Genomic DNA, 10835 nt, shown 5'->3' on the forward strand with positions numbered 1-10835 from the left:
CGTTTTCCTATCCAACGACTTATGAGGTTTCTTTGTAAACTTAGCCTCAACACAAATTTGACATTTAGTCGGTGGTGGTTTAACACTATGTATAATGCCCAACTTACATAATTGAGATATATAAGGTGCACTATGTGACCTAGTCTACCATGCCATAAATCAAAAGAATCAAAAACATAAGCGAGAATCGAAGTATTTATTAATTCGGTAATACTCAATACAAAGAGGCCATCATTTAGATAACCTTTTCCAATAAATACATCATTTTTCAAGAGAAGCGCTTTGTCTGCTTCAAAGGACAGTTTGAACCCGACTTTATTCGGGAGCGGACCGGAGATCGATTTGCCTTATATCGGTACAAGAGAACATTCTCCAACCTCGAGTTTTTCAGGTCGACCGGGGTGATTTGTCCTTTTCCGATTACATTGGCTGGTTGAGAATTTCCCATGAAGATCTTGTCGGAGCATCAGAATACTTGGAGAAGAAGCTCCTATCTCCACAAATGTGCTGGTAGCACTTGTATCTATCACCCGGGATGTTGACTTTTCAACTACAAAGCTCGTTATCATTGCGGTGTAGATCTCGAGTCAATCAGTTAGCCTTGCTTTCTCGATCCTCCTTTCTTCTTTACCCGCAATACTTAATGAAATGCCAGGTTTGCCACACTTGAAGCATGCTCTCTTCTTCTTTTGAAGGTAGAATCTTGATTGGGTTTTAGAGACTTATTAAATTTCTTTTTCGTTCGGTCTCTACCAGGTTGGCCTTAGGCTTATTGGAACTACTAGATTCATTCCTAAGTCGGTTCCTTTCTTCTATTACGATCCGAACCACAACACGTCAAAGGCCAGTCCTTCCTCTTTGTTTCATTGAGACCTTAAAGGCACTCCAAGAGGAAGGAAGCTTATGTATCAAGGCACTTGGTCACAAAGGCATCTGCGAGAATGATATTCTCTTTTGCCGCAGATTCCCCACCAACACTTGATACTTGTTTACTTGGTCGAGATGCTAATCCCATCGACCATCGTAAACTCCAGGAAAGGTTTCAACTACAAACCTTAAGTTACCGGCATCCTCAAGAGTATACTTCTTGACTAATGCCTCCCATTTCATAAGCAAATTCAAAAGAGCTATACACATTGTATAACTCATTTGACAACGCATTTAGAATGCGATTCTTACATTTGAAATCTGCGGTGAACCATTCGATCCTTTTACGATCGAAGGTAGGATCACCCGACTTATCGGGTTGGGGTTCACTCAGCACAAATGCTATCCCAGCTTCCATAAGTGCAAAATATAGCATTTGCTTCCAACGTTTAAAGTTCTCACCTTTGAACGCCGATTTTGTCAAAATCGACTTTCCGGTTGGTGGTTGTGAAGCTTGCGAGAGATGGAAGAGGAGTCTTGTTCTCGGTGAATTTCTCATGTGTACTTACGTTTGCGAGTCCTTCATGTTGGTCTCTTTTCCAACAGTTGTGTTGACTACTTCGGTGTTGTCGGTAGCCATAGTAGAAAATACTAAATACCTTAAACTTGTTGTTGACGTGAGGGATCCGCACGCACCCAACCAGAACTGTTGTTGTAATCACAGTACTTCTTTAGAGCTGAAACGTACATGAAATACTTTCTTTAAGGTATTTAGACACCCCGAATTGTGCAATACGGGTTCTAAAAGTGTCTTCACCCCAAGATCAGTCAGCCCAAACCTTTAAGGTTGCACCCCAGAAAGGTTTACTCAAGGTATAATCAGGTTATGTTCCGCAACAAAGAACAACGGGGAGAGAGAGAGAGAGAGAGAGAGGAGGAGGAATTCTTTGTGTCAAGAATGAGCACGAAATGGAGTTTATATAGAGCCCCAAAGGCTGTGGGTGAAAGGGTGTGAGGGTACCTTTCAGCTCAACTCTCTTGACAAGGTACCTCAGCTGACCTCCCTACGGGAGAGTGCCACTCAAATGGCATCTCCACGTATTCACCTAGTAGTGGGCTTTCGAGAACGGGGCCCATGACAAAGCCGGGCCCCTGGGCCTTCCGGATCAAGCCCACGACCCACGGCCCAAGTCCCCAAAAGTCCCAAGTCCCAAGTCATATAGATATATTATATTAATATATATATATATATATATATATATATATATATATATATATTAATATTAATATAATATATCTATATCTATATAATCATGGCAGGGTCACTATAGGGTATCAAGTAAATTAATAATACCTAGGCTCTTACTATATAAAAACCATATAATCAGATCTTCTCCACCCGATGTGGGACTAAATAAAACCATGGATAAAAGACACAATTAAAATAAATAAAATATTTATATAAAGTTTTAAACAGATAAGTTCTCCGAGATAATAAATAAAATATTTGTTTTAAAAAAAATCTCTTGATATATAATATATAAAAAAAAAAAAAAAAAAAAAAAAAAAAAAAAAAAAAAAAAAGGGGGTGTTTTTTTTATTTGTTTTATGTTTTTCGTTTTCATTTCTTTTCATGCAATGTTAAAAACCCACAAAATTCTTGAGGACAAAATTGTAAATGTATAAAGTGTTATAAGATTTACTTCTATCTTTCACCATGTTGCTCAGTCATTCCTCATCTTTTTCTTCTTCGTCTTCCGTTAAACTTTTGGATAGGAACCTTTGATCTCCTTGAAAACTTATTTTTATCTTCCTTGTAGGGACTCTCTCTCCTACTTTCAACCTTTTTTCCATGATAATTTTTGCCTCTCAATTTCACTATGTCTTACACTCTCTCATCTTCTATTTTGGAGTGTTGAAAACATTGATTTATTTATTGCCTAATTTGAAAGCCTTTGACGATTAAATTTAAAATCAACGTTTTACTTTACTTTCTTTTAATTAAGTTTTTCAAGAAAAAGATTTTCTGGTGGAGAGCTGCCTTCTTCCCAAATGAACCTCTTTTTTGTTCTTGTGATTCTCCTTCAGAAAATGTAATGCAAGCAAAACAATGAATTTGGTGAAATTGATCTGAATAACTTGATGTGAAGTTTGGTACGTATTTAAAACAGGGCAGCCTTCATAAAACGGTAGCCTTGGGTCTTTTCTAGAATCTGAATATTTCCATGGATTTTGGTTGTTTATAATGCTGTCTTTTTCATGTTTTCTGCTAAAACGGCTGAACCTAACAGGATGGATTTATGGTCTTTTTTTGGGTGGGTCTTTTTAGATCATTACCACGAGATGCTATAATTTTCACATGCTTTTTTGAAAGTCTCAAGTTCTTCAACTGGGTTTAAATCACGTCCTCCTTCCGTGAGTCCAAGCTAAGGAAATTTGGTGTAATTCACAAGAAGTCCTTGATCTTCTACCCAATCCTTGCACTAAGACATAGCCATTACATTTAATTACAGAAATGCTTAGAATTATTAGCAAAACTCCTAATGTAGGTTTTGAACGGTTTAAAATATATATTTTGGTGAAATGGTTTATTAATTGAAACTTACAAGCGATGCATATCTCTACGAATAGATGTTGAAGGAATGTGCACCTATGAGACCAACATACTTGTTTATCAAGTTAATATAATTTTCGCTTTATTGTTAAAAAAACGAAGCAAAGACAACGGGCTTGTGATGCAAGATTAGCATATCTCCATGGAGAGGAGAGGAGAGGACTATATTGAAATGTGAAAGCGGCTTTCTTTGGTACAATTTAAATTTATGATTATTTGGTCTATGAACATAAAACCATGTATTTGGTATGATTTATGATACCTGTTTCTCATTAAAATTAATCGATTTAAACATAAATTCATGAATAGATCAAGTGATGTTTATGATTTTTTACCACTTAAGTAGGAGTAAAATATTAAAGTTCCCAAAAAAAGAAATCCTTGTTTCAACCAACCAAATCCTAAACGAATGATACATAATATATTATTCCCTCAATGATACCGAACCTATTTATTGTATATATTGTATTATGTACACTAATAATCAAACGAAATTTGTTTATCGCTTGTAACTTATTATCATAATTGATTATTCATAAATAGATAATAGAGTTTTTTTACATGAGCCCCCTCCATTTTTATAAGAAACAAACCGCACCTCCTCTAGAGTAAAAACCTTGCAAATACCCCCTCCACCGTTAACTCCGTTACTTAGAACTGTTAAATAATCTTAATATGACCATATTACCCTCAAATATGGTAACGTTTGAACTTCATTTTCAAGAGCTTTTTACATGAGCCCCCTCCATTTTCATGGGAAACAAGGCGCACCACCCCCTCTAAAATAAAAAAAAACTTGCAAATAGCCCCTCCACCGTTAACCCTGTTACTTAGGACTGTTAAATAATTTTAATATGACCATATTACCCTCAATATGGTAACGTTTGAACTTTTTATTTTCAAAGTCATACCACTTCACTCATCACAGTTACTCACGATGCCTCGTTCTATCATCACTACTACCAATCAACGCTCAAGATCACCACTGGAGGAACATTTGAGGAGAAGCAGTGTGTACCTCATCTTGAGGAGAAGAAACGTGTAGGAGAAGAAGAAAAAATGCAAGTGAGGTCGCGCCCGCAAATGTCTTCCGGTGGAGGGGTATTTGTAAGGTTTTATTTTAGAGGGGGGGGCGGGATGTTTCCCATGAAAATGGAGGGGGCTCATGTAAAAAACTCTTGAAAATAAAAAATTCAAACGTTACCATATTTGAGGGTAATATGGTCATATTAAGATTAGTTAACAGTCTTAAGTAATGGGGTTAATGTTGGAGGGAGGGGGTAATTGCAAGGTTTTAATTTTAGAGGGGTGCAGTTTGTTTCCCATGAAAATGGAGGGGGCTCATGTAAAAAACTCTAGATAATAAACATAAATTATGCCAAAGAGAGCCTAGTTGCTTCACTTGCATGAGTTACAGTTGCAAGCTACGGGTTGAAGGGCACAAGTGCCAAAGGGCTTGCCAGGGAGATGGCAATTAATGCCATAGCAACAATTCCCGGTGGTGCCGCAACGACCTGGTCTCTTGCATGGGGCACAAGGTCGAAATGGTGCTGAAGCCAACTGCCTTCCTCTCTCTTGCATCATTTCAACCGGTACAAATAATCCTCCTACTGCTGATCCAAAATTAACACAAACATGAATGATCAAGGAGCTAAAAATTTAATAAAACAAGACACATAATTTATTATTAATTTTTGTACCAGTGAGATTGTGTTACCTGAAGGACTTTTAGCATCACTAATGCTGTAAACTTGGGCAACTAAGAGAAGAAGAAGCAGAGAAACTGTAACTGTTCTTATGTCCATTGATGCTGTTATATGCAGAGATAGCTTGGATTGTGTTCTATTGATCTGGTTTTCTCGATGAGCGAACCTCCATGAATGGTTTCCTATTTATATTGGATGGAGATGCTCATGCCAAAGATTTAACTACACATTTATTCTCTAATTCTTTTTGGAACAACTATCGAGAAAAGCACCCAGTTGGCAAAAGACTACTCAACCAAGGATTCAATAACAGCCAAACTGTCTTACTCGGAATAGACAGGGCCTTCCTAGCTAGGGAATATGCCAAACCATTGGCATCCCGACAAACATGAAAAAAATTACAAGAAACACAAGTGGAGGATAGAAGTAATGAATCCTCCAAAATACCCACAACCTCAACAGGAATATTTCCACTCTAATTAAAAAAGAAGCCACATATTGGTTATCAGTAAAGACACAAAGATGACAGTAACCTAGATCAATAACATCCTTCAAGGCTTGACGTATAGCAAGTGCTTCACTAGAGATCACATGGTGGAAATGTAGAGGTAAAGAAACTGCCATAAGGACCTCCTTTTTGTTGGAGAGATTAGAGCATAACCAATGCCTCCTGTATTACCATCCCGAGTTAAATTTGCATCACAAAACAACAAAAAATCTTGATCCCCTACAAGAGGGAAAGAATTGGACAACATAGTAGGTGATAGATGCAAATTAGCTTGTGATGCGTCCAAAATCTGCTCAGCCCTTGGATCTCCACGTGATGTCCTGCAAAACGAAAGCGTCAGATGTGGCCCGACCGCTGGGGTCGGGAGTCCACCTCCGAAGGCTAAGTCAGTTGATGAACTTAATCACAAACGGCTCTGCTAGAAGCACAGAGCTAATGAATGAAGAAACGGGAAAGGTGATCTAGATAGCAGGACGCTGATAGTTTGGATCTATCAGTATGTATCCGAACCTGAGTCTCAGATAGTATTCTTTTTGATCGATTGATCCCTCCCTCACCTTGTATGGTAGTGAGGTTTATATAGAGTGTACCTTCGAATCTCCTTCGTTGGATGCACTCGAGCCTTCTTCGGGTAGTCGTTGGATCTTATCAATAAGATCCGTTGAGCGATAGACTTCTACTAGTTTGGGCTAGTAGAGGACTCCTGAGATAACCGTTAGGTTATGCGATAGTTATCCCTTTGATGATGATTATCCGCAGCCGTCAGTTTGAGTCTGCTGTCATTAGGGTGATTACCCTAATCCATAAGTAAGATTAGGGCACGCTTGCAGCAGAATAATCTTTCTTCTTCAGCAAGCCATCTTCCGGCTCCGGTTCGCTCGGGAGCGATTCGGTCTTCTCCGTCTCGACCGTGGTCGAGGGTCGGACCGGGTATGAACCCGGTCAGATCATAAACTCTCCATATCAGCTTGAGATGCCTCATGGGCCTACAAATGAGAATTCGCTCCCCGCTGAATGGAAGATGATGAAAATGTATGCTGCTGAAATTCTGAGAATGTTCTCTTGAAATTAGTAATAAGCACTAAAAGAGACATATTTCCATGAGCATGTACCAAATGAAATTGAGCCAACCAAAGATGCCAAAGAATAAATGACGCATAAGAATAGAAGGTATGAAATTGCTCCTTATTGCTGAATTCGAAATAGGAAGTTGTGGTGGAAATAAATGTTAACCTAATTAATTTGTTCAGTTAATTAGATATGTTTCCTAAAATTCCAATAGCATCTGAACTTAATTAAAAGAGTTTCTTTAGAATAGATTCCTTTTTATTTTTGGTAGATGATTCTTTACAATAGAAATGGAACGATAACTGCACCATGTTGAAGGCATAGTGCCGCAAATTAATGGTTGTATAATGGAGAGGAGATTTAGCAGTGTCAATAGGCCGGGCTAGGGCCAATGCAGGGTTGATCGGGTGGTATGATCTATATCTCCATGTGGGGGGTTCGACCTTTCCGGATGGCCTATTTAATAACCCCAGCCCCAATAAAAAAAATAAAAAAATAAAAATAAAAATAAAAAAGAAGAAAGAAGAAGACAAACAAACAAAGAAGCCGGGTTAGGTGGGTCAGCCTTGGACCTAACCCTACTCTAGAGATTGAAATTGAAACCTAAGCCTACTCAACTTTGTCAGGTTATAAAAATCTCCAACCCTAACCCGACCCTGACATAGCCCGGCCTAACCTGGCCTGCCCACCTTGATTAACCTTTATAAATTAAGGAATGTGAGATTTTTGAAAATATATTTAGATATTTAAGGCTCTGATTAACCCTAATATATTTAGATATTTAACCCTAATATTTAAGGCCATGGTTGATTTAGATATATTTAAGGTCCTGATTAAACCTAATACATTTAGATATTTAAGGAAAATAATACAGGATTACTAATTAGGCAACTTGAGATTTATGAAAATATAATTTGAAATTTAGGGTTAGTGGGACCATAGTTAGTAAATATGTGTATTGATTGTTGTATTAATACACGCATCCAAACGTATTATTGGACAAATGACATTTTCTTGAGCATACACTTAATGCCATATTTGATGTCTAAACATAGCCGTATTCACTTATTAATTACCATTTTAATTGGCGCATTAATGGCATATTAATTAATTTTTTTTTTAAAGTTCAAGAATAGAAAATAGAAACCCAAAATACAACTTATTCCCGTTGTTTTCTTTTTCTCTTACTATTTTTTCTTCGCTAACAAGTGATAATTCTCAAAACCCGCAATTTTTTCATCATCAATAGACACATTTGTCAGTAAGTAACTTATTTTTTCATAAACTATTCATATAGTGTCTTGGATTTTAATTCTATATCATAAACACTTTTTTCAGAACATCAAGATAAATTAGAATGGATTCAGATAAGAAGATCAAATTTATCCCCAAATAGCATAGAATAGGCACCCATATGTCTTCTAAACACATTTTGCTTTGCTGATGTTATTTCCTAAAACAACAAGTTTTATTGCAATGGAAGAGCAAAACCTAATCGATTGAGCAATGTGAGTGAGAAATTGGACTTGAAAGAGATGAGTTTCTTTCTTTATAGAATTTTTTTCTTTTATAACATGCATCTTTAGAAATATTCATTTGCCTTCTTTAATAACAATAGTTAGAATAAAAGAAGATGTGTATATATATATATATATATAAAAGATAAGCTGTTCATGTGTTCACTTTTTTTTTTTTTTTTTGGTTCAAAGGGGTTTTATTAAGCCGGGGGATGGGATATTAATATGCCTCAGCGAGAATCGAACCCACGACCTCTTCATGTTCACTTTATTTTCATGATATTGATACTCCAATCTATAATGGTATTTTGAGTCAGCTGCCTATTATCTTTAGTATTCCTTTATATAGATAGTTAGATCTATTTTTTTTTTTAATTAATAAATATAATATTTTGTGAATTTGAAGGGTTTTGTCATTATGTGACAGATTTTTTTTTCCCTTCCTTTTAAAAAACGTTTTTGGTTTTGATAAGTTTATGTGACAAATGTTTTTATATATTTTTCTTGTTTGTCTTAGATGTAGAGATCCGAAAGAATGAAAAAAAGTCTCAAATAAGGTTTTTGTCTATTGTTTTGGTATTGAAGGTTGTTTTTTTAATAGGCATAAAAATTTGAATTAATTGCAAACGATCAATTTACTATTGATTTTTAAAGAGACAAAATCCCCTCCTCTCCCATATTTTTGTTCCTGTACTTAATGAAATCAGTCATATTAACATGTATTATACACATAAAGTATGATTCCTATACACATAATGTTTTTATATATTTTTCTTTCTGAATTTCATTTCTAAAAATTTTCATCCTCAATTGTCCACAATTTTTCATCTGTTCTATCTTTCTTGGTTTTATGAATCTTACTTTGATTTTAAAAGGATTGGAAAAAAAAAAAAAGAGAACTTAACAATAGATGATAGACACTTTAGTCTACAATAGACTATGGACCCAAAAACTCATTCTATTAGTTTTTGTGGAAGATCACTTAAAGCCCAATTCATATGGAGGGTATAATAATAAAATGACACTCTTTTTAGAAAACCATATTTTTCCTTTCTTATTTCATTAAAAAAGCCTCTAGATCTATTCTTGTATCTCGATATCTTATCCCATCTTTTTGTCTTTCTATGGATGCCATTGCCTTCTTTAGGTCCTTCTCATCCAAGAAAATTTCCCAAATATAATGAAGCGGAAGAAATAGTAGAGGAATGAGTACCGTGCTTGCAAGTTGCCAGAGATACGAATGCAAGATCAATTAATTGGAGAAGAAAGAAAAAGAGGATAACTTTGTATTTACTTCTAAGGTCAGGGTTACAATTTTTCATTTTGACATGGCATACTAATTTTTTCTAATTCCATAACTATTGATTTCTTTTAAAAAGCCAAAAATGAGAATGAAATTTTTTACCTTTTCCCTAAATATATAATCTAGTTACCCAACAACCCTGTAAGAAGAAAGAAAAAGAAAAGAAGAAAAAGAAAAAGAAAAGAAAAGAAAATGCAAGTTATTACAATTAAATACTCTTTCAACTGAAAATGCATGGATTTATCTGAGTATATCTAATGATTGTTGTCTTCGATGAGAATGTATACCATGTTAGTCCCTGTCATATGATGATATACACCAAGTTAGTTTTATGTTTACGTTGTGTTTATTTTTTATTTATTTTTTTGGGATTGAGGTTTGCTTGGGCCAGCTTGTGCGCACGTTTACTACGCCTTGGGGGGTAGCTGTTACATGTAATTTAAATACAAGGCAGGTTCACCCCCAGTCTCGAGGGAGTTCGAACTCTAACTTCTTGAAATCCACAATTCATGACTTAAACATACCCAAACTCATTGCTATTGAATAAAAAAACCAATGTCTCTATGTTAAGTTATAACCAAAAAAATCTCTTTGTGTTTAATTAACAATCTTGATTAAGAAGCGATAAACAGATATTGGTTATCAAGGTAGATCAATGCAAATTAGGCTTTCAAAAACTTTAAGGTAAATATCACTTACCACCCCTCTTAGCTGAACAAATAGCACTTAGACCCCCTCTTAGTTGGATAATGTCACTTATCTCCCCTCTTAGTTGGATAATGTCACTTACCTCCACTCTTACTTAGCAAATATATCAAATACATCCCCTCTGTTAACTTTCTTGGTTAAATTTAACTTTTACTGTTAAATATTTTTTCTAAAACCCCAAATTATCCTTGGGTGAAAATATTTTTTATCTAAACCCTAAATTACCGTAATTACTCTTAACATCTAAATACTAAATTATCCTCAATTAAAATAATTGTTAAAAACCAAAATATCATACTTAAAACCCAAATTATCTTTAATTATTAAAAGCCCAACATATACTTTTTTTAATTTTATCAAACAATTAAAAAAAACTCGTACTACTTGATATCAAAATGCAATTTAAATTGAGACATCTTGGCCCAAAACACCCTTAATTAACTTCAATTCTTTAATTTAAACGTTAAAAAAGAAAAGAAAAAAGAGAGAGAATCGACGCTTCATTTTTCTCAATTGAAATTGCATTTTGATATCAAGCAATACA

Source organism: Hakea prostrata, chromosome 8, assembly GCF_041222555.1.
Source record: "Hakea prostrata isolate BN-2017 chromosome 8, UWA_Hpros_2, whole genome shotgun sequence".
Lineage (NCBI taxonomy): Eukaryota > Viridiplantae > Streptophyta > Magnoliopsida > Proteales > Proteaceae > Hakea > Hakea prostrata.